Source organism: Gymnogyps californianus, chromosome 4, assembly GCF_018139145.2.
Source record: "Gymnogyps californianus isolate 813 chromosome 4, ASM1813914v2, whole genome shotgun sequence".
Classification (NCBI taxonomy): Eukaryota; Metazoa; Chordata; class Aves; order Accipitriformes; family Cathartidae; genus Gymnogyps; species Gymnogyps californianus.
In genome coordinates this window covers 74100144-74124799 of record NC_059474.1, presented here as the reverse complement: position 1 = coordinate 74124799, position 24656 = coordinate 74100144, and the positions used below count along the sequence as shown (strand labels likewise).

Genomic DNA, 24656 nt, shown 5'->3' with positions numbered 1-24656 from the left:
TTTTGTTTGGTGTTTTTTTGTTGTTGTTGGGTTTTTTTGTTTGTTTTTTTAGGAAGGGCAATCTCTTATTCTGGTTTTGTATAGTACCTGACACAGAGCTAGGGAATTAGTTGAGGCTTATAGGCACTAAGGCCTTCTTTTTTCTGTTTCCACTTTCTTCCATAGGCTATTTCTATCAGTTTAGCTCAAGTTTTGAGGGGAAAGTTCTTTGATATAAAGAGGTTGCACCACTTTGTGGTTTGAGCTCAGCATTTATACCAGTGAATGCAGCATTAGTAACAACATTAATTTTATCGAAGCTTTGCAACATACTGGAAAATGCTAATACCAATTTGATACATCAAATGTCCTTAAAATTATCAGTTAAGTTTGAAGTCATCCTCAGACTTGTGTCTCTTCTATCTGGACAAGCTAGCTCAGGACAGCTTGCTTAGAATCTTAGCACTCCATTGGGGCTGACTTGATCAAGGGGGCATTTACTGGCAAGTCATCTGAATTTTAAAGCCCTAAAAGACAAACGTGAATCTTTTTATTATACTCCCCCACACACAGTTTTGGTAACCTAGTTTATATAGTACTGTTGTTCTTACTGCTTAAAAAATACAAAGACATTCTGGATAATGAACTTGTTCAAAGTATGCTCAATTAAAAAGTTAAAACCACACCAAACCAGTTCAAAATTTCACTCGTTTCTGATATTTAGACGCTATGTTTCCAAAATTGACAAAAGTTTAATAGCCAAATAAAGAGATCACTATGACATGATTGTCATCTTAAGTTGCCAAGAAGCTCTTGAAGTAGTATGGGAAGAACAAAGTAATGAGCTTGTAGCCATTCTCAGCAGTTTGAAGATTTAAGAAGCTCTGGAATCAAAGACCCATTTGTTCATAGTATCAGTTGGATTTGTAATTACAAAAGAGAACTAAAAAGGCACAAGTGTGATTTGTGGGACTGGTGAAGCCCATCCCCTTCTGAAAGAATACCACCATTTTCTGTAGCTGACAATTGAAGTGTTATTATGGAATTACTCAATAGTTCAAAAGGACCCACGGAAAAAACATGGGAATTTTTAATAGAAAGTGGTGTAGGGGACAGTTTGTCCAAAGTTGGGTCCCACAAAAGCCTGCAAATGTCAGCCTCATGAAATAATCCCATTGAAGTTTGTGGATAACTGTCTGTGGCCTCTAATATTGTACAGACATTAGAAAAGCCATCCTGAAGAACAAAGGACACCAACCAGAACTAAATAATTTTGGCCACACTCTCAGAAACGACAGTCAGGCATGTTATTTAATACATGGTATAGCCCAGGTAATGCTGGTTTATCAGCTTGATGCTGGAATTCAACACAATTATCCAGTTCACCTTTTATGGTAAGTATGTTCACAATAGATGCTGTCACTACCCTGGAAATAAGACCAGCACTAAGCCTTTTTTTAAGTTTCTATCATGAAGAGAAACTGTGAGACCAAGATACAAGGCAGATCAGCCTCTCAGTGACTTTAAAACAGCAGAAGTCGGACGACTTCAAGAAAGGCACGTTAAAGAGAAAATAATTAGAGCAAGATTAATCTGATTTATACTGGAGAACCAGTATGAATCCAGATCTCTTATGTTCTGCCTTAGAGAAAACAGTAACAAAAATCAGTTGTCACATGTGTTGCATTTTTTCTCATGCACACTAAGCTAGTACTTAAAGTGCTATGCCTTGTTATGTTAGTAGAACCCCATAATCAGTGATCTATTCAAAGAAATCATTAGACTTTATATTCAACAAAAGGAATTATCTGTCCTATACTCATAGCTCTGTGCATTTACCTGATTCATGTTGAATATCTTATTTCTTTTTACATTACTTTGTAAGGAGACATCCTTTATTTTGCTCTGAACCTTGTGTCAACATCTGCACATGTGTAAACCAAGTGTAAAACGCAATCATGTCAAAAGTGATAGTGTTTCCCACCCACTCTGTGAGAAGGATTATGGCACGTTTAAGGCTGTTAGAGAATCTGGTCCAAAGTGTCTCGTGGCAGCCTTTTCCAACACAATCCAATTAAAGTGAGCCCTGTGCTGCCCTCTGTGTGATGTTCTAAAACTGTAATGTCAAAATTAGGGACCCCAGAGTTGAGTGAGATTTATTTTTAATGTGTTTCATTTGTTAACACAGTGGAGCTGAATAAACTGCAACTTTCATTTCTTCCCAGAAACGAGTTGTTGAAAAGGGTTAGTTATTGCAGTTTCTTGGAAGTAATGTCTTACAGCAACAGATTTCTTTTCCCCCCTTGTATACTGTATTTGTACAAATGACAACAAGAACATGCAGCAGCATGTAGGATATTCACAACATTTTACTAGGGAATTATATCTGCAATATGTTTTTCAGCATTTTCTTAATAGGTCTCTGTATTTAGGGGTTCATAACGCCAGTGAAATTTCCATCTCAACTGGAAGAGATCTCACTCAAGATTTTTCATGTAAGCCTTGAAAAAAGCCATTAAACGGGAACGTATATGCATAGCTTATTGCAGAAGTGACATTAAAACTGAAAAGAATCTGTAGTCATTGTATCAGTTTATATACCAATGGGAATTCTATAAGCTTTAAAACTGGAAAGCTTTTCTTAAGAAATAAAGGCTGTACAGAAAGAACACTTCATCCTTCCTGAAAGAGGAAGTTATTAGTGTAAGCTTTAAGAGAATAATGGAAGACACTTTTGAAAGATAAATTATCACATATCCATTCCTTTCCTTGAGTTAGCCAGGTCATAACTATCTGTACCTATGTTAATATTGGGAATGTCTGAAATAAATTACATGCAAGTAAGATATAATCAAGAATTATGTAGGTATATTCAATGAAAATTTGAAGTGAGGTCTAAAGTGTAGAATCAATCCACAGAAGATTCATAAGCAGAAAAAATTCTCACTCAGGTTTTTCTATAGATTCCAAAGTGATTTACAAAACAAAATACAGTAGCACTGTGCATTAGCAGAATTAAAACCTGTTGTTCAGCAGGACTAACACAAAAGAAGAAAATAGAAGTCAACACATAACAAGTTTCAGCTGCTTTTAAAATATTGTTTTAGTTTATCCAGCAAAACTTGACTGTCACAATGCAGTCAGTGTCAAAACAAATGACTGAGCTTCCCCACAGCGTTTCAACGGAATCAAAATCTATTAACTACCTCCACATCAATATTCTTTTGCAACAACCACTTTAAATCTCAAGGCTAAAGACACACTCTCAAATGAAGTACATCATCAAGTACCAAATAATTTAAAAGGTCATGAAGAAAGTTATGCTCGAGTAGCATTGTAACAAATAAGCAAACCAAACAAGCAATAGCTCACCCACTTCCCCTTTCTGCCTCACTTAGCACCATCCCTCCTTCCACACACTAGGGTTTGAAGCCTCATATAATAAAACCTGTCATGTGTTTATTAAGGTCATGAACATACAACACCTGAATGATCTTAATATCCTTGGTACAACTCCTGAACTATTAAGCCAGCCACACTTGTCTTTAAGAGCATCAATAGTACACATTTTATAACACATGTATAACTTTGACAGTGGCACTATTTGCACCCTTTCTAAATGTTTTAGAGGGGATAAAAAGTGGAATTCAAACCTCTTCCATATTCATGTACTTGCATCACATCTTACTGAAGACGACCTCAAGCATCATACCCTAGATTACTTATGTATCAGAATTCTCTAAGTATAATCTATAGCAGCTTTGAGAATCTAATTCAGACAGGCTTTCATGCATGACTAACATTAATCAACTTATAAATCTTGATGTAGAAGTTTAGCTTAAGAAAAAACACAGTAATTTAATCAGTGTTGTACACTGCAGTTATATTTGTTCATCACTACCCATAATACTGTATCATTAAGCACGTTTAATTCCACATAAAGCAGTCAAGCAGTGAACGCTAAAGCCTTCCTCAGACATCATTTAACCCAGCAAGCCTCAGGCATCACCGGAGAAAGCATGTAATTTGAGAACAGGGATAAATCCAAAGATAGCACAAGTTTGGAAATATTTCATGTCTCAATGACCAAACGCAACAAGCTTGTATTAATAACAAAATTCTGTCATTGATAATACTAATTATTCATAGCAAGACATACTCCATAAAAGGACAGTGATCTTTTGATATATACATTACTGCGTTAAATATATAAATCCAATATAAATACAGGCTAGTTTACTACTCCATTACCCCCTTTAAGTTCCAGTGGAATCGCTATAGAAAAATGTGAATGCAAGACAGTGAATGACTTCATCCCAACCTGGGAAACTCTCTCTCCTTCTGAAGTGATCAAACAGGCATCCTTCAGCCTCAGCAGAAGGTGCAAACGATGGTTCCTGCTCTGTCCCTCACAGGTCACTTAATCTTATCTGTCCTCAATTAAAAAGAGTGCAATGGGGAGGTCAAAAAAACTACACATCCCACACATGCTCTTAATCTGCAGCTTGTTGTTATTTTAGATTTCCTAAGTCCTGAGGGTTTGTCTTTCAAAATGTGAAGCGAGAACTACACAGCGTCTACCCTATGTAGGAAGAGAATTACTGAAGAAATCCTTATTTTCTTACTACACTAAGAGTTACAGACCACCATTCTCACATAGTAACAGAAACTCATTGAAACCAAACTCTCCATCGTCCAGCAACGATACAGGAAAGCGCAATCCATCTCTGAAGCAGCCTATCAATTGTCACTGAGCAGTGACAGCAGAGAAAATGCTTTCCTGTGGAGTCCTGAGTCATCGGCCTGAACTTCTGCCACGTTCTTACATTAGGCACTTGCCTGCTGAGCAGTTATTTGCCAACGCAGCAAGAGATAAACATGTTAGCCATGGGGAGAACAGAAGGGGGAAAAAAACCAATAAAACAAACACAAAAACATGGGGAAATAGTATAAAATCTTGTAAATATCAGAGACAAGATGTGGAAATAATCCTCACCCCAGCATGCATAAAACACATCAGAGGTTCTGTAACATGCTTCTTCCAGGGACTCCTCCGAGGATTCAGAAGTACTTGCTTACATCTTGTACTTCAGTGTTTATACCTCTATTTTCACATGCTTTTTGACCTGGTAATTTTTGTTTGTTTGCTGTTTTCTTACAACTTAAGTGTCAGGCGATAAAACCCTCCATTAGCTGTTCAGATCACCTACTAAACTGAACCGTTTCATATCAACTGAACTCAATTATTCTGTTTTAATTAACCACAAAAAGATCTAACCCGTTAGAAATAAAGATTTCTCTTTCATCTTCCAAGCAAGTAACAGAGTATAAACATCAATCAATTCTGAAATCCCAGTTAAAAATGAAACTTCCCAGATGTTTTATTTCAATGTGTAGATGCCTACTGGAATAACGAGCATTCCTGCAAGAACTCCCCCTCAATTTCATTAATAGTGAAGTCGTTAATGCAGTAGACAAAATGGACCACAATGACAAAACAAACACTTCCAAAAGTCTGTTGATCAAGCAATATCAAAGAAGCAGTTTTGTCAAGGGGAAAGGTAAAAGATCACACACGAGGAAAAGACTGGGGGTAAAATAAGTGGATAATTTTTAACTTGGGAAAAAGTTTAACAAGGAAGGTACTGCAAAAGCCTACGATTGGTTTGTCAAACCCTTTTTTCCAATTCTTTTTTTTCCTTGTAGCTACCGTCTACACCCCTTCAGTGCTATCTCAGGTATGACTACATGGTCTATGCAGTCATTCCAGAGTTCAGCCTGATCTAGCTAGCAGAGGCTGTGGGCATGTTGGCATTATCTGACAGCATACAGATTTTAGACTAAATTATATGTACAATTATGTAATGGTCTGTTTTATAGTCCATTATGGAATTTACAATATAGTCCCACAGAGAACCTACAGAGAGGAGGAATAATGCACTTTTTCTTTTGTGAGTTAAATCTAATTATACGTTCAAATCTCCAAACATTTGAACTGCGACTGAAAAGAAAAGGTGAATTAGAAAGCAAAGATAATAAGAATTAAACAGTTGTGAATGTCTGTAGTATGGCTTGGCAATGACTGTTTTACCTAAATCACACACATTCAAAACAACTCTCTTCACAGGTTAACATTTTCCTTGCTCACCAACAAGTAATAGCCCAGTTCACTACAGCAATATCTACTGTTCTTGAAATGGGAGCTTACAAAATATTCTGACAGCCTCCAACTTAATTGAAACTTGTACAGTCAGTGAAAGGTAGAGGGAGAAGATAGACATAATACTGAGGATGTAATTTTATTCAGTTTAATGCAATCAATGTGAGCCATCATTCAAAACTCAGAAAGAGTCTTCATGGATTCAAAAGACAAATATTGAACAGCTCCCTCCCTTTTGGGGAATTAATACCATTCACAAAACTATATTCTTATCAGATACTAAAAGTGTCTTCAAATTCATTCTCCTCTGCAAAAAGAGATTGCTGTCTGTCATTGATAGAAAAAGAACAGAGTTTCAGTTTTACTCCTAGGATAAGTTCATCTCTATTTAGCAGCTATATTTATTCGAAACAGAGATGAACAAACATACCCATGGCAAACCACTGGAAAATGTAGATTCAAACTCTAAATCCGCTGTCAAAACTAGAAGCCTTCCAAATGAACACGCCCTATATTGTGGCATTTGCAGATATCTGCGCTCTGCCATCGTGGCCTCTTCATCAACTTTAGCTTTCATAAGCTCTGTAAATTAATTCTGAATGATTATTGAAACAACTCCACCACAATTTAGAGCTTAGCAAGTCTTTTAAACACTTCTCAAATATGCATAACTAATCTATAATTTTATATTCTGGATCTGTGATCTTGTCATGAGGACATGCAACCGCATTGCGGAGAAATCACGATTCAGATGATCACAACCCCTCCCACGTTTCTCCTATTATGTGAAGGATAGAAAATCATTTCACCTGCAAGCCTTTCTTAAACTGGTTTTGTAAAATCTGTTATTTTTAAAAACTCAGCCTTTCAAGGCATTTTATCTGAAAAAAATGTTCTTTTTAAATTTCAAGTGAGTTTCCAGTCTTCTTTGTATGGAAATATACTTAATGATATCAAGCTGTGGATTAAAAAATAATCCAGAAATTACAAAATTTTTAAAATCTTGTACTTTAAAGCCTCTTCCCCTCTTTACCACTTTTCATAGAGCAGCTTCATCTCATTACATGCCTAATAAGAAAGGACTACTGTCACATCTTTAACCAATTTCTGCTCATCTTTTGACTTTTTTTAAAGAGATTTTCAGAGTACGAGTTCCTTCCTTATGTGACTTAATGACAGACTAGTTTTATGAAGAGAGAATGAATGTCCTGTCCTTTTTGCCAAGACCAAACTCAAGGCCTTGTGTGAAGAAAACTGTTCATGCGATGCTTCCTTATGAGTAAGTAGGGGCAGAAAGATTTTAGGCCCAGAGAGCCTTCCACAGAACATGCTCATTGGCAATTAATTCCGATTATTTTATAGCTCTGAAGGACTGAAATACATGAAAAGTAATTTGAATTTTACTCCTAAAAAAAATGCTTGCTGCTTCTACATTATAAGACAACACATTAGTTACATCTAATTTGGGGACATAATTGGTCATCACCCAGCCACAAAATCAGTTCTGAGCATTAAGATCTGTTTCAAAGGACAACTTTTTTGTTGGAAGATACTAACAAGTTGCTTGCACCAAAGGCATTACTGAGCATGCCACTGACTTTGAGAGAACGTATACAGAAGCGCAGGTATCTCTAGAAGAAAAAAAACTTAAACAGTTAAGAATTTCAGTAGTATGAAGGGTTTTGTCAATGTTTGTGCCATACTGCACGTATTACTGGAAATAGTCATGCCATTTGGAGAAGCATCCGTTTAGGATTTCCTTATGATACTACGTTTGCAAGATTTATTTTGGCATACGGGACCTGGTTGGGGGACTATTCCACCAGGGAATTAGTTCAGATTAGCATTTGTAGTGCTCTAGATCTCTTAAATGACATACCATCCCCTCTTGACACAAGCAAGAGCGGAGCATGCTAGGCCTTGCTATCTTATCCTTTTCTCTCTCCCAGGCACGTTGGGAGACGCAATGCTTATGCTGTAGATATCACATACAGAGTACAGGGAGCCACTTAGAGACACATGTGGCATTTGTTATAGGGCAGTGTAAGTTTTACACAGGAAGTCCAGATAATGTTTTTGTTGAATCTTCCTCCACAACCTCTAAGGTGAGCAGTATTCAGCCTTTCTATTTATCTTACCTCCAATAACTCCCTGGCCTATACCCTCAGAGCTATTTCTCTAGAAAGCTGTACCTCCAAATTAGACTTTGCCTGAATTAAGATAGTAGCTATAATGAATATTCATGGTAAAATGTGTGCCTATCTTAGCAAGTTTGGGCATGCTTTCTAGTTAATAATGCTTATACGTTAAGGGCAGAGTCCATTATCATATTACTCTGTTTTAGGCTTCCTTTCTTTTAGGCTTCCACTATAATGTGTTCATGAATCACATATGCAGTACCTAGGTCTTTGTCAGTGTCATTCTAGGTCAGTCTTCCTAATTAGAAACTGCATCTCTCTTCTTCTAAACTTAGTACAAAAAACAAACAATATAACCCGCTAAAGACTTGATTAATAACTTGCTGATCTTTCAAGTGCAGGGCATTTTAGTTATAGACAGTGGCAAAAAACAGAACACTACAGTAAAAAAAATTTTTTTTTTTTTTTTTTTTTTTTTTTTACAGTGAATCTGCCACCAGCTGCACTACTGCTGTTTGTCTTGTATTGTTACCCTAGAGGCAAAAAGCATAGATGTTTTTGTCTTGTTATCAACCTAGACTCTGTATATAGATATTATATATTTATTAGATATAGATTAGGTACCTAAAGAGGAATGATAAAACAAAAATAAATTTAACAAGCCCCACCAATTAGGCACCTATCCAGAGATACCCAACTGAAAATGCAAGAGGGTTATGTCTGAGATTTTGCCTCTCCCATGAAGGACACCTAGATACTTGACCAGGGGGTGAAGAAATGCCTCCATCTTCTCAAGATCCAGACTATAGAGTTACCGCCTGAAGGCAGATCATCAGAAATATACTTTTTCCTTTTTTAAAAGGAATCAGAAGTTTTCTTCTAAGTGTCACATGTAATGTTGTTCTTTGACCAAGGGACTCAAACCTTCAGCTTTCCAGTGCATACCTTTAAACTATGACAGGACTCAAAAAACCAAAACAATATACTTCTGTTAACATTAAGCCATTAATTAGTGAAAGACACAAGCAAAATCCAGTACAAATATACTCCCCAACAAGGTTAGCTGGACCAGAAAGATAAAAAGCAATGGGTATAGCAGTAGCTCAGCAATAGAAACACTCAAACAGACAGCGTGAAGTGTTGATACAGAGTGTCTTCACCACACTAAACTGAGTACATCAGACAGGTTGTATATTTGGATAATGGAAAAACAGCTGTGAAACTCCTGAAGCTAAACCCCACATTTTCTACTTCTTAGATGTCATACATAGAATGTAACATAGTAAGTATCCTCCTCCTTTAGTAAGGTTTCACAAAACGTTTTCTATATCTAGTTCATGAATAGTAACTACATCAGTGCATGCAAAGAACATTAGGAACTGTTTACTACATCATTCAAACCATTTTCATATCACAGTAAAATGTGTGAGGGAGCTAGATGCTCAAATAGTTAGGCCAAACAAGTTTAAGATGTAGAAGTTGAGCTTCAAAGCACTGAAGTCAGAGGGGAAAAAAAGGCACTCAACAGGTTAAACACATCAGGTTTAGGGATTGTGCAGCAGAGTGTTTTTAAATTGCAATTATTTCCAAGTCAAAATCATCTACAACTATTTTAGAAAAAGGGAAATGTGTTTTGATTAGTTGTTTTAACTCCAGCTGTAATACTAAGCAATACATTTTCTTAGTTCTTGAGAGGGTAGCTATTTACAGGATAGCAAGGGATTTTGTTTCTGTAATACATGTTTTCAGTTTGTTTGTGTACATTCATGAGCTGCTTTTTATGCCCATTTGAAATAGTATTAAGTGCTTCAAAAATATTACATTTATGTACAAAAACAAGCCTTAATGTAAGATGATTTCTCCAAAGAGAACTCTGTAATAGAAGGCTATTCACTTAAAAACAAAAATGGTAAATTGTATATCTGTCTACTCCTTTCTGATGGTGTTAATAATAGAGTATGGATAGAGAGAAAGCACATGTACAGTTTAATATACAAAGAAATGTATTTTTTTAAATGAAAATTTTTAGTAGCTCTGCATTTCAGGTACATGCACAGCCCACTTACTCATCTAATCCTGTAGTGATTATTTTCTAGGATACATTTCACAGTCTTTGAAGAAGCTGAATAATTTCAAAAACTGGGAAGCAACTATTAAAGTGTAACTTGCCATAAAGTTTGAAGTTTGTCAGCAAATCAGTTCTACATCTACAGAAATATTGTATAACAGATTACAGAGGAAAGGCTCATTAGATTTTTATCATTTGAAGATCTAATACGGAATCAGTAAGTACCTAGCTGGGAAACAAAAAACATACAGTAATTAATGTACTATAGTATGCATGCATTGATTTTTACATGGACTATATTTTAGCCGTAATAATGTCTGGCACCAGACTACAAATCAATAGAAGACACTATCGTGCTGTTGGTTTTAAAAAAATTAAGAAAAACAATCTTTTGTTTAACTGGCACCATCAGAGTTCCACATCCCAATTTTGCTATTGTAATGCTTGCTGTTATTTTAAATAAGATTCTCATTCCAAACTTATTTTGCCAAGTAAATACCCAGCCTTTGTACTACTTCTGTTCTTCTCAGAAGAAACACACTGTCAAATTCAGAAAAAAAGCAAAACACTAACATCAGATGGAAATGGGACTAAGTCTTCTGCATGTGAATACTCTTGAGGATTTGCGTTTGCCACCACAGTTCAAACACCACAATGTTATGCTTTGCTTTCCTTCATCGTCTTCTCCTAGAATTGTTAAGCAAGTTTCAGACTAATATGTGAACAGAAGATGAGCAAGAGACATTGGATGAGTTTCCTGAAAGGGTGTTACTGAATATTAAGAACAGAAAAAGGAGGAGTGAGCATGTCTGTACTCCACCAAAATCACTAGAAGAGTGATCAATGCTTTCATTAGGTTCAAAAGTGTTTCTTTTTTTATTATGGCTGGGAAAATTCAGAGTTTCAAACACAGTTGTAATCCAAAAGTTACTAATCTTCAAAGAAAAAGAAAAGTTAATTCTGAAGGTTCAGTATCTTGTTTAACTCTTGGAAGGCCCCCAGGCTGAAGGCAACATGGTGGGGATCAGTGAACAACTGTCTTTGCTAGCTGTTCTTTGGTAACGGCGCAGGTATAGACCTGTAACCTTGCACAAGGGGCTTGTCAATCACCCCCCAATATAGGGGGATAAGTTAAGAGCCAACTCCAAAAAAAGCTGTACTGGAACAAGTGGCAGGCAAGCGACCCAGGATGGAGGCTATGGGGGCCAAACAAGAAAGGCCTGTGTGTCCAGACCTGTGCAGTCATTTCATGAGCTTGCTTTTGCAGACTTAAAATTAAAAAAAAAACCAAACAAAAAACTCAGTTTGTAGGCTGTAACTTCACAGAACCCCATGTAAGGTATGTAGAAATCCAAGGACAACTATCATATACGTTAAGAATATTTTGCCATATGTAAGAAGTTACTTTACTTAAGACTTCAGGTCAGAACAGCCTCCAGAACAGTATAGCCTATATTATGGCATGCTAAAAATCATCCAGGCAGAAAAAAAGAATACTCAATTAAGATTCCCATTACTGATAACACACCCCTTTTTAAAAAGGAAGGCCTGAAAAAAGGAATAGCCTTAATTTAAGGAAAAAAAGACCAGTCTAAGCAATCTCTCTTTCTCCCAAGCACCTACAGTTCTTTTACTTCCAAGGCAATACCAGGCCTGCTTCCACTGTCTTTTCCTATTAGCAGTATACAGCCAAGAAAAGCTGGCATGGGTAACTTAAAATCCATTGTCATTACCATTTGACTTAGCACACAGGATGAAGCTGATAGAAGTAATATATTTTGCACTTTTTATACTGTGGTTAGTATTTCAGTATTTTTAGAATAAAGAAAACAAATGGGATTATTATGTATGTTTATAGTGTGAGGAAAATTAAATTAGCACAATAACCTTAAGAGAAAGTACATATGCAACCTCTATAAAGGTTGCTGCTAATAGGAAAAAAGCATTATTTGTTGTAAATGTCTTTAGATTAGCCAGCTCGTTCTCTTACCTAGGAAAAGATTAGAGTTTAAAGGCTATTAGGGACCTACAGATCCCATTTCTCTCAGCAGGTGTTACAAATACACCGTTCTGGGGGAAAAAAAAAAAAGGAAAAGAGCTCCTGTGATCATACCTTACAATTCTCTTCTAAAATACATTGCCAATTTCAGAAATATTTGGCCAATATTTCCATAGAGGGATTTAACTCTTTTACCATATAACAATAGCCTTAAGCACAGAAAGATACACTTAAGTTTGTTAAGTCAGGGACCTAATATTAGGAAATACTCCTAATTTGAAATTCTACCTTAGAGTGAGGATTGAAAGCATTCAGCAGCTCCCAGCATTTGACTTGCTATTTTTAGCCAGGAAAGTGTGTGATCTAGCACAGCACCATTTGCTTTTTTAAATTGATTGTGCTGTCTTTTCCCTGGTAATAAATATACTATCCTAACACCATTTACATAAAAATCTGGAACCAGCACAGCATCAAGCTCAAATGCAGAACAGCAAATCTGTGTTTGAGTGACCTTTATGTATAATGTGCCTACAAAAACCTACTAACAAATAAAAGCTTTTTCAGGGCTGTCAGGTTTCACCGACACAAGTTTAGAAAGGATAAATCAAGATACAGCAGAAAAAGGAGTAGTATACAGTGGGAAAAAACCCAACAAAACAGGACTCTTCAGAAGACAGTTTAGTTAAAGAGAATCCAGCATTACACTCGCTCTGATCTGCTGGGTTTAGTATTCAAGTGGTTGAGACACTGATCATTTACATTTCAAAGAAAAAACTGAAGCTTGCTGATGATCTTCCACAGAGCATGGGTGAGACTGCCTAATTCTGTATGACCCGTATCCATGGAATCGGAGCAAGCACCTTCAGAGCCCACCCTTCCCAGCATCGTTCATGCAATTCAAGCCTCATCTCTCTCACCTGAAGCAATCACATTTACCAATATAAAACCTAACTCAGGCATAAAGGTAAACTGTTTCAAGATGACAAGGTCCTTGGTATACGACTTTCTAAGAGTATCAATACATCTAGTGAAACTAAGTGTAGAAATATATATAAACAATGGCAGGTTGTTCACCTGCAGATGAAGAAATGAAGTGATTCAGCTAGCATGCATCTTGACTTCACCGATTTTTTTTTCCTACAGGTGCTATTAATGCAATGAAACCAACAGTCTAACCATTGATGTTTGTCCATGCTCTTTTGAATATATCTACGGCAGCAGAGGTCAATATACCCCCTAATGCTGTAGCACTAAATTTCTCAGAGGAAGATCCAAGTGCCTAACTACCAAATTTTACTATCTTAACACCCTTGTGGGGAAAAAAAAAAACCAAAACAACCAACCACACATGCTTAAGAACAAAAAACTTGTCTAATGGGCCCAAATTGTTGTTGTCTGAAGAAAAAGGAGTGATATATACAAGAACAGCATTTGGTCATTCTCTTCTTGAACTTTAAATTGGGATCCAGTTTAGCGCACATATGAGAAAAAATTTTCTTTGGTTTAGTTTCCTGGCAGGTTTCTCTCTTGCTCGCTGCTTAAAAGCGGATCATATGAAATTAGGTCTCAAAGGTTTTCTAGGAGAATAAAAATGTGTGAGATGTTCTCTTAGAACCATGGTTGCTTCTGTCAGATAATACACCATCATACCTCTATATGGGGATAAAGGAGGGCACTCATCTGTTTTCTCTCCTTTTACTCTAAAGGTATGAATTGATAATCCACAATTCTTAGCTAGATAACTTCTTTTCCTGCACTCTTAGAAACAATATATAAATAGATATGAACAGATACGTAAATAAAAAAGGAGAACACAAACTCTACTTCCTCCTTGGCAACTTCGTATTTTCCAAAGAATGTCTTTGAGACTTTTCCTGCCACTGACAGCGTAAGACCAAACTTCTGCAACTTCAGAGTCCTATTAAAGTAAATTGGGCACAGTTATACCTGTTTTCTCCACTGCAATTTTAAGTTCCAGTCCTAAAAGAGTGCAAGTGGGGTGTCTTATCTTCCCCAACTCGAGAAGTCCTTCAGTCAAAAATAGCCTTAGTGAACTCCCTATCAACCTGATAGATAAAACAAGAGTATTTACATTTATCCTGCCTTTCTCCAACCGCACTGCATCTAAAAAACAACTTGTGTCTGAAAGATCATTTGAACATAGTATTTAGTCATTATACATTTAAAAAACCAAACATTTTAAGAAGTGAACATCTAAACCTTTTGTTTTGATTCTTTGTGGGAGTAACAGAATCAATGTTCATTTTTCCCCCATAAACATCTCCCCTCTTTTCTTTCACAAGAATATCCTATTTAGTTCCACAGTCTGAAAATGACCTTTTATTTCAACAGCTCCATGGGGTCCACTACTTGCAGAAACAAACATTTTCTTCCTGGCACAATAGCGACTATTTTAATATTCTCTTCAGACTCTCTCTTCATTGCAATCCTAATAAACGCATTCAGGTTTACGATGAAGAGAGATCCTACCAGACAAATGGCAGCAAGGTTACAAGCTCAAGCTGGTGACCTTCTGAAAGCTTGTTTTCCAGAGCTGCCTGATGGGGTGAACATTCCAGTGATGTTATTCATTGAAACAGGAACTTCAAATATTCCCCTTTTCTAAACAATGTCATTTTACCTTGACAACATATCATCACTGGCTTTCTTCTGTTCATCTCCTAGGTCAGGACAGAAAGGTGAACAATTTATCCCTCATGAATCCCTGATTTTAATGCAGATATTAACTGAAATTCAATTTCCATTGAATAAATATTTTGAATATTATAGACACATACATATGCAGTAGCATTAAGGCACAAAGGCTAAACGTATCTGTCAGATCTGATCTGAACTGGGATGGAGATACAGCATTTTTCAACTACAGTATAAAACACTAGTGACTTATACTTTGCAAATTCCTGATTTTTCTAAAGCCTTTAAGCCATTTAACCATTAGAAAGCAAACAGCATAACAGGATTTCCAGTTTTATAATTCATTTGACTTCAGCTTGCAAGAGTTAAAAAAGGGTTAGGTCATACAGGTTCATTTATTCTGAATACCTAACCTGTAATGATTTGTCTGCTTTCTGTTCAGAAGGAGGATTTACAGTTTGGATTATACCCCACAGAGCTATACACAAAGGTGCCCTTCCATGTGCTAATCTCCCTCTTTTGGCACAGAGATTTCACCTCTGAGATACTCCCTGGATGACAGAGAGGGGCCCACCGTCATTTTGTCCCACACCAAGAAAGCTGATGCCATCACTTCAGATGTATATGGGTTTCTTATTTGGGTGCTATTGCAATTCAAACTTAAAAGATACCTCATGAAACTTCAGGTATTCCTCTTTTCTGCCAGAAAAGCAGACAGATTCAGTCTTTACCTTACATTCTAAGAGGGCACCTTCGATTTGCCAGTAAAGATTCAGAAATTCAGCTTGCTTCAGCACAGAGAATTACAGGGTACAACCCCAAGCAAATTAATAACACACCAAGACTAGGAAAATAAGGTCACAGTGTCTTTAGCATGGTTTTGAATAGGACACTCACAGTTGGTCTAGATTCTTGTGTTAATACCTTCTTTGAAGGCACACTTTTAATTAACTCTGGTAGAAAAAGTGAATATGCCAGGTATGGAGAGCAAGCCTCATGTTCTTCTACCCACTGTAAGTTGCAGAAGTGAACAGAGTTTGGTTTTATAGCATCCTTTTCATATAGTTCCTTCCAGATCACTGAAGGAAGCTGAATCTGGGATACAGAACTGATTATAGAAGCAGTATCTCCATCTATGTAGATGTTCATGGTTTTCTATAGCTCTCCACTAAGTCCACCAGCTATCACCAAGGAGTGTTGCCAAGCTTATCCTGCATCACAGGGGACTATAAAATAACAGAAGAACAAAGGAACACTTACCTACTTTGTCTTTCTCCAGATTATCCCAGAGATTTTACAATATAGCTCCATGTAATTTAGGTCTGTATTTGTATATCTCCTAATAGGCAGGCATATATTTTCCATTATGTTCTGGTAAGTAACTGTAAGTATTCTAAATGGTGCTCTACAATACCGTGTATTCACGTTATTAGTATATTTATAGAGGAATTTTTTTCCCCTTCAGTGTTAAACTAATCTTTTGTTGTCATCTTTTAAAGTAACCAGCTGCTTCCTGACAGGATCTACACCTCAACTGGTACCACTATAAAGGTACCTCTTCAAAACATTAAAATTCATTGCAGCTTTAATTGTTGACACTGCTCTAATCTTAAAACTACCTTTGTCAGTCTACGTAGCCCCTACGCACGTGTTGTCTTGAACTGGTGCAGTGAGGACAATGCAGTACCTTTGCTCGCAGTTACGTTTTGTATAACTGAGTCTGTAACTGGGAAATGGGAATAAATTATATCCAGGACATTCCCACAATGCAGAGAGACTCTACAGATCAAGAGGTAATAAGTGTCAGAAAGTTCATTGTCAGTGTCTCAGAAGGTAAAACAGAACAGAAAGTTAGTAAAAAGAGATCCTACAAAGTAAGCAACGGGGCATACATGCAGAGATGTTCCTCAAGCAAACAGAGTTCGGCAAGATGCCTTAAGATCTGAGCTCTTCTCATCCAGATATTGTGTTCTCCAAATCATAGTCACTTAAAGACGACTGGATTTATAATCCACTAATATTTTCAAAAAGGTAGTTTTCTTCCTCTCTCAAAGTCAAGAGGATTTAGTTGTCCAAAACCACAGTTTAGAGCCTTATCTGCTTATGGCCGAGAACAACCCTTTATAAAACAATCCTTTAACTTTAAAATTAAACTAGAGGTATTTAGTATAGTTCCAAGCAAGCAACTCTTGCCAAGTGGCTGTCAGATCAGAATGCTGTGCAGAATACTTGACAGAAAAGCTAGTGTAGTAACAAGAAACCAATCTGAGATTTAGTACTGGAATAATTCAAACACTGCCAAAAGAATCACACAATAAGCGCACCCTGTAACAGAGCTTTTGGAATTCTTATTCATACATACCTAGACTCTCACAATTATGATCAGGCACCCTATTGCTTCAGGTGCTCCTCAAATTTAGCTTTAAGAGTTATACTTAGGCTACCCTTAATAAAAAGTAAATATGTATTTTAAAAGAATGGGAAAATAACTAAAAATATGGAAGGAAAAAATCTGTCATCCCCAAATGCTTGGAACAATAGGACCGTATGATAGTCATACTACACAACTACCCTAATCTGCACAATTAGGACATTTCTACAGATCCTAGTAGTTTTTCCATTCATAATTCAAGGGCTATCTACACTACACTTAATGCACTTCTCTTTCCCACTTGGCTCTGTCCCCCTCCCGGCTCTGCCAAAGTTGTGAACTAAAATACATGCACACCATATTGGTGTGAAACCAGATAAATCACCAGGATTAGTCATTCTGATGCATATTCTGTTTTGCAGTGCATCTGTATTAGGCAAATGCATTTATATTAATGTAAATGTCTTAGTTGAGATGTACTATAAACTGAAAGGAAATTATAAACATTTCAGTGATTAGAACAACAAAACATCTAAAGGTGAGGCATTAAATGTAAGAGGACCGGAGCCGGAAGTCAAAATAGCTTAAGGGCTTAACTACACCCCTGGAATGAAGTGGTATTCATTGTTGGAAATAGAAAGCAGACTCTGACAAGTCTAATTAATGAATAGAATTCTTATGTCTTTTACAATAGACCTTTAAACCATTCCTACTCAGCAGGCTCAAAACTATTTCACCAGGGAGCGGGGGATGGTACAGGGGCTATTGAGTTGAAATAGCAACTGTTTTGCTCAGCTCACCTCACATCATACCAGAATCCCAGGGAGCTTTGTACCACATACTAGCATCCCCCTTACCCCTCCCCACCAAAAAGTAAACTTAATCATAATATCCAAGCAAAAAACTCAGGAGACAGTTCACATCTCTATACACGCTGTTTAACAAACTTGCAAAGATACTAAAACAGGTTTCAGGGTCTACTTCCCCTCCCCGATCTTGCCCAGGCATGCATCAGCAAACTACAACCTTTGCACATTCACAAATTCCCATATTCATAACTACCAAAATGGAGGTCTATAAGGAAGACTGTTTCATGTTTAGGTTTCCACACGCCTATCAAACATTTTCTGAACCCTGTGAAAAGCACTAAACTGAGACAGGTCATCTAAAGTTTATTAAAGCATCTGTGCATTCCAGCATAGAGTTCACGAATCTTGAATGCAACATTATTCAGCCAATTTAACAAGATTAGCCAGCCTGCTTTTTCCGCTTTCTGTCATTTCTTCTTCCATAACAAGCTAGCTTGTAGCTAAGGGAAGCTAAGCTCTTTTAAAGCTTTATTCTTTCACAGCTAGTAAAGTACAGCATTTACAATTGGGAGCTATCATGTCAGAAGCACAGTAGTTTCTCACGGGTCATTCAAAGTGTGCTACACAAACCAAAACCAGGAAAATAGAAAGGAGACTGGGAAGAAAGGAGACTAATTAACAGTTCTAAATTTTAGTTAAACTCTGTTCAACCTTCTGCTTCTCAGATCCAGCTAGACAGCTAATAAGCCTCATGGAATTCTGGCTCTTAATTAACACACAATTATTTCTCCAGAAGGATTAGAAGTTTCACCAAATGCTCAAGAAGTCAGTTTCTACAGCTCAAATTAGATTACTGCCTACATTTAGGAGCAAGGGTTACTGCTCCATATTCTATTTGTAACAGACTTTTTTTTTAATGCAATCATATCTTTAAAGGAGATAAAGGACACCTGCATTTTCATTGCAGAAAGCTTCCCTCTACATGAGCATGTAACATTCCCAGACAATAATTCAGTCACTTGACATGAAAAGATAACAGCCATTAATGTAAGCATCCCAATTATACATTAACTGTTTGAAAGCAGAACAATCTGTGAGCAACCACCTTTCTGAAGGCTAATCCAACATTTTACAGGCCAAGGTCTGAGACTCTCTGCTCCCTAGCAAGGAGCCGATCATCACAAGCAAAATGCTAAGCAAAGCAAAACCAGTTATATCAGCAGCTTGCACCACTAACTTCCAACAAAATGAACGATGCACTGTAAATGGCACCCCTCCCAAGGTAGTCCACCTTCTTTGTTGGCAATTAGTCCTCCCTGGATTTCTGGCTGAACACATACAGTCCATTTTAAAGCCCTGCCTCAGTTTTGTGAGAGCAGCAGCAGGTTTGAGTTTTAAATCACAACACTGAAGCACTTGCCCTTAATGGGACAGTCAGTCCTCAGACCTTTATCTTACTTTCCCTGTCTACACCTGTCTTCAAGCCAAAGCCAACTATCATAGTCTTATAGTCATACAGATGGCTTCCTTAGAGTAAAAGGGCACAATCATCTCCTCTCCTCTAAACACACTAGCTTTCTTCTGCTCCTTCTGGCTGCAACTTTACTTTGTCAAGAAAAACAGCTCTATGCTGCAAATTAAAACATATTATCTCAATATATTGCTTAGGGAATTAGAGTGCATTATGCTGGAAAGGCTTAGAAGACTGACAAACCAGACCAGCTTTAAACTTTAAAGCAAAACTGTACTGAGCTCACTCATTGGCAGCAACATGCTAATGGTTAGCCCTTACACCTCGTTAATCATCTTCACTGCATGCGGAACTGTCAGCCTTTCACACCTCTATCCTAAACCAGCTGTGAGTGGCACACAGCACCACAAAACTGATGGCAGTTCTTCATTGCAGAGGTGAATGTGATCAGGCCTGCCTGACTGACAGCTCCTCAGCTAGGAAATCTGGGGCCAAGACAGGCTTGCCTTGTCCTCTCTGCCTTTCTTCCTCCTTGGGGTTTCTGTGCAACTTGCTCCCCCCCACCCCTCCAAAGGGGAGCTCATCTGCTTCCAATAATGCTTATCTTGGTTTTGCCACTCACCCCTGTGCATTTGGTAGGACCCTCTGCACATTTCTCTTGCAACTTTTTGTTCTTTACAAACACACTCATCTTTGTTGCCCCTTTGGTGGTCACATTGGTTATATGTTGTATCTTAGTTATGCCATCAGTGCTACAAAATACTCACATCTGGTTTTTGTTAACCATCTTAACATGCTCTTATTTGGATTCAAGGCAAACTAACATTAATTACACCCTGATTAATGCACTTATTCATAGGTGTCATAAGCCTTTGCTTTAGCTATACCTAGATATACAACTCCCAGGCTAAACAGGTGCTCTTCCACCTGTGGTAGTGAAGAATTTCTTCTACAACCTGTGCTATAGATAGCTTATCTTCATACTGGCAGAGAAAGTTTAATGTGATAAAAGTGATAATAGGACCAGAGTACAAAGGGGGGGAAAAAAGACCACCACCACCCCCCCCCGAAAGTTCAAAAAAACCCTGAAGATAATTGTAAAAGCAATCTGTTATTTCTGATAATGAAATCTAGATAGAAGCAAGGATTGTTACTGTATTTACACTAGTAATACTCAAGAGTTCCTCCTGCCCAGCACTGATGTGGTCTGCTATTTTGGAATATTACCCCCCTTATTCCAGCCACAGACTCAATCTTCAAATCCATGAAATACAGTAATAATGATTTGCCTAGTATATTTTGTCTATGACTTACCTACTGTGATAAGTGACACCAACACTAAGCAAACACACACAAAAATATTCTGTTCTACTATTTCTACTTTGGCATCAGTCGTTTTACCTCTTTCTAATTTCCCACATCCATAAGCATTTCATAAACACAGCTCCCACTGAAGAAAAAGAATGAGTCTTTGGCCCACATTTTGAAGGCTGTTTATTTATTCCCACCCCCCCACACACACCCAGAATACAGGCATGGAGTTTAGATAACTTTGAACATTTAAAATAGAAGAAGGAAAATTGATTCTTTGCAAGGAAATTAAACAATATACTCATTATCTGAATGGCATAGAAAGCATGCATTTAATTTAATGCTACATACAATTTTATTTCCATTACACCAGTTTCATTGTGGCCTGCCAACAAAATTTTCAAGCCTAAAGTCCTGAACCTTGTTGAGTTTGTCTGGAAGAATACCCAAAGTTTGATGAAGACACAAAAACAAGACCACAAACTTTGAACAGAGAATCTCTATCTGGACCCAGTATTCCGGTTGTTGAGGCTCCAGCAAAAACCCAGAGAAAGAGATGGGTAACTAGAACGTAACTGCTTGGATGTCAGCTTTCAAAATAAGCTGACATATGTACTTAAAGTGCCCTTGTAAAATGAGGACTTCACTCCAAGCAAAACTCAATACCTACTCCACTCAAGCCTCTAGACAGAAATAGTTGCCCATGTAATTAAAAAAAGCCAATGCACACACAACCAATTAATCACCTAAGTTTGCCATAAAAAAAAGCAGTGTAACTTATATCGCCTAAGCCTGTCCCCAGATCCCTGTTTCATCTCATCTCCTGACTCTGCTAAACCAGCCACTAATGCCATCAGAGACTGCTGGCTATAGATCAACTGCTGTGGGTATAATTCCAGCCAGCTGAAGAGTCATGAAATTGTAGTTTGGGAGTCCTAGGCACCTGGAGAGGCAGCCAGAAGGTTTTCTGGCTGCTCAGTGCCTGGAGAAGTCCTGGAACAAAGTCCATAGACTGAAGATCTGCTTCCAAAACTGTCAGCCTGGTTCCTGATCCCAAGACTGACCTCTCCAGGCAGCACACTCACCCTGACACTCCTGGTGGTCAAGCCCCAAATTCTCATCACCCACCCCTAGTATCTGTATGCCGGTTCTGCCACAGTTTCTGATGCTTGGTCATCCACCAAACCCAGAAAATACATGGAATCAAGCCAAACCATACAGGAAATCTATGGATCCAGTTACTCCTTTCCAAGCTCCCTGAACCCTGTTGAATACGAGAGCTCTCCAAGCACCATGGTGGAGACAGGGCTTGCCTTCCTGCACCCCATGGCCTCATGCTCACAGAGAGCAGGGCCTGTTGCAGTGGCTGTGCACCCACTGAGGTCTTGCCTGTGGCCACCAGGCCCTTGCCTGTGGCCACCAGGCTCCAGCAAGGTGCAAGGGACCTGCACCAAGGAGGGACCTCACCTCACCCTGCATGAGATATTGCCAGGGCAGGGAGAAGGAAACACATTAAAAGACTCAGTGTAACAAAATTAACTTTTTTGCACGATAGCTCTGTAGGCTTAGCGAGCATCTGAAGTCAGCCCTGGGACTCACCCTTGGAAAGGCCCATTTTCTCCTCCTCAACTCACGTGGCCAGCAGTAAGGACCATTTTGGCTGAGAGCAAGCAACCTCTGAGGCAGTTACTGGACCTAGGCTCAAAGAGCCTGTGCATCTAACAGGGGCCAGTAATCCTCCAACTGACGTAGCTCCCAGGCCACCCACGGGCAGGACAGGACACTTGCAAGCAGCAGGCTGATAGGGATAGGTACTGCCACTGCACCAGGTCTCACTACAACTCTGTCTGGGATGCTGTTAGCCCCTGTCTCCCCAGGCTGCCCTTGCCTCCCAACCAGATACCCAGAAACAAAAACACCAACACAGAAAGACACAAAATCCTAAAAAAAAAAAAAAAAACCCACACAAAACACACCACCACACAAATCAAACATACCAGGAAATCTAGCCACACCAGCAAGATTCATCAGATGAGGTGACCAGTACTGAAGGAGCTGATGAAAGACAGCAACATCAAGGACCTGCTTCAGGGAGTCACAGAGACCAAGCCATCCCCTCTCAACTGATGCCTACATAGACAGCAAAACCTCCCCAGCTGCCTTATCAGGGGTGGCCCCCGTAGCAGCTCATTAAATCCTAGCTACATTTCATGTGTGTTGATCAATAAATAATTGCTTTATACTTTCAAGCTGTGTATATCCCACTTGCAGAGCATCTTTGCACCTGGCTACAGGCACCCAAATAAACTAGCCCAGAAGGGGAGTGATAACCACTTACCTACAGTCAGGTGGTAAAAAAAAGTCACCTTCCCTGAGACAGGAATTGTGTTTGGCCATGAGCTTGTCATTGTCTCCATTAGGTATCGCTACACCATTCATGTACACAAGGCATAGCTGAAACCCCGGTGGGCCATCACAGCATTTTCACTTAGCCATAAGACAGGCCCCATCAGTGTTTGTCCTGGCATCGCTTCCCGTGTGAAAGCAGGGTGCCAGGCTTCTCCGCAGCTCAGGTGCCTGCCCAGCCACTGATGCTACTACAACGCTGGCCAGCCACAAAAATAAATGAAAAACCTGTGTGGAGGCATGTGTAACTCAGCCACTGAGTTTGGTGTATCAGGTGTGATGGAACACAGACATGGTGGCTGTGGTTGCCACGTAAAATAGAAACAACTACTGTAAACTGATGGCTGCTCCAGATTTTTTTTTTTTTTTAAATATACAGGCAAACTAAGCTCAACTTCTGGTTCTTTTTTATTTTTAAACATTGACCAGTACCTTTATTTAATTATATATGCCTTTAAAATACTGTTCATGAAAACTTATTAAGTTTCCGCAGTACCTTGTGGGTGCCTTCCCATTAACATTTCTTAGACTTTCCATAAAGGTGTGATTTATGGCTTTATTCTACAACCACCCATCGGAGGGATTTTGAATTCACTGAGACAATCTGCGTGAGTAAATGTTACTCATGTACATTAGTGGTTTCCAAGTCAGGCAATTAACTTACAAATGTTTGCAGGCTCTTTCTTCATTTTTTTCATACCATAGTCAGGCACAGTATTAATATCCAGTACTGAGTCTAATAAGATTTCCATTACCTTCTGGGGTTAATAATGAACACAGCAGGGACAAAATCAGTATCACTGTATTAACTATCATTAAATAGGGTATCTAAGCATCAGCATCATAGCGAGGAAAAAGCTTAGTGTATATAAAAAATCTGTATTTGTCTACTTATCTAATTCAAATTCTAACTTTAACATTAAGCCTTGGATTTTAAAATTAGTAACATGCAAACACACTGTGCATGGTCAATTAAACTCAACTCTACTATTTCACATAATTGCAGAAACTGTGAAAACCAGAAGTAAACTTCGTTTCAGCAGTTTCAAACAAGTATTTTAGATCTTTTTTTCATTAATGAAAAAAATTGTCTGAATAAATTGATTTTAAATATGGAATTCTCTGAAGAATTTGACCCTATGTATGACTACTTCAACTTCAAAACTGAATCTATACTACATACTGTAATAGTAAAATTAAATTTTACTACATCCCTTCAATAGCAACATGCATCTGTGTTATTAAAATACTTACAGTTATCAAATCTGAGGCACGTATTACGTCTGGTC

At 38.1% G+C, this 24656-nt stretch overlaps 1 long non-coding RNA gene across 5 annotated transcripts in view; it reads right to left on the bottom strand.

Moving 5' to 3' along the window:
* The window catches only part of LOC127015779 (uncharacterized), a 51491-nt gene extending 28450 nt beyond the window's left edge, over positions 1–23041 (bottom strand). For all 5 annotated transcript variants that reach the window (XR_007766378.1, XR_007766375.1, XR_007766377.1 and 2 more), the window contains exon 1: positions 22959–23041. This is a non-coding gene — a long non-coding RNA (uncharacterized LOC127015779). The remainder of the gene's footprint in view (positions 1–22958) is intronic.
* Between the last annotated feature and the right edge of the window lie 1615 nt (positions 23042–24656).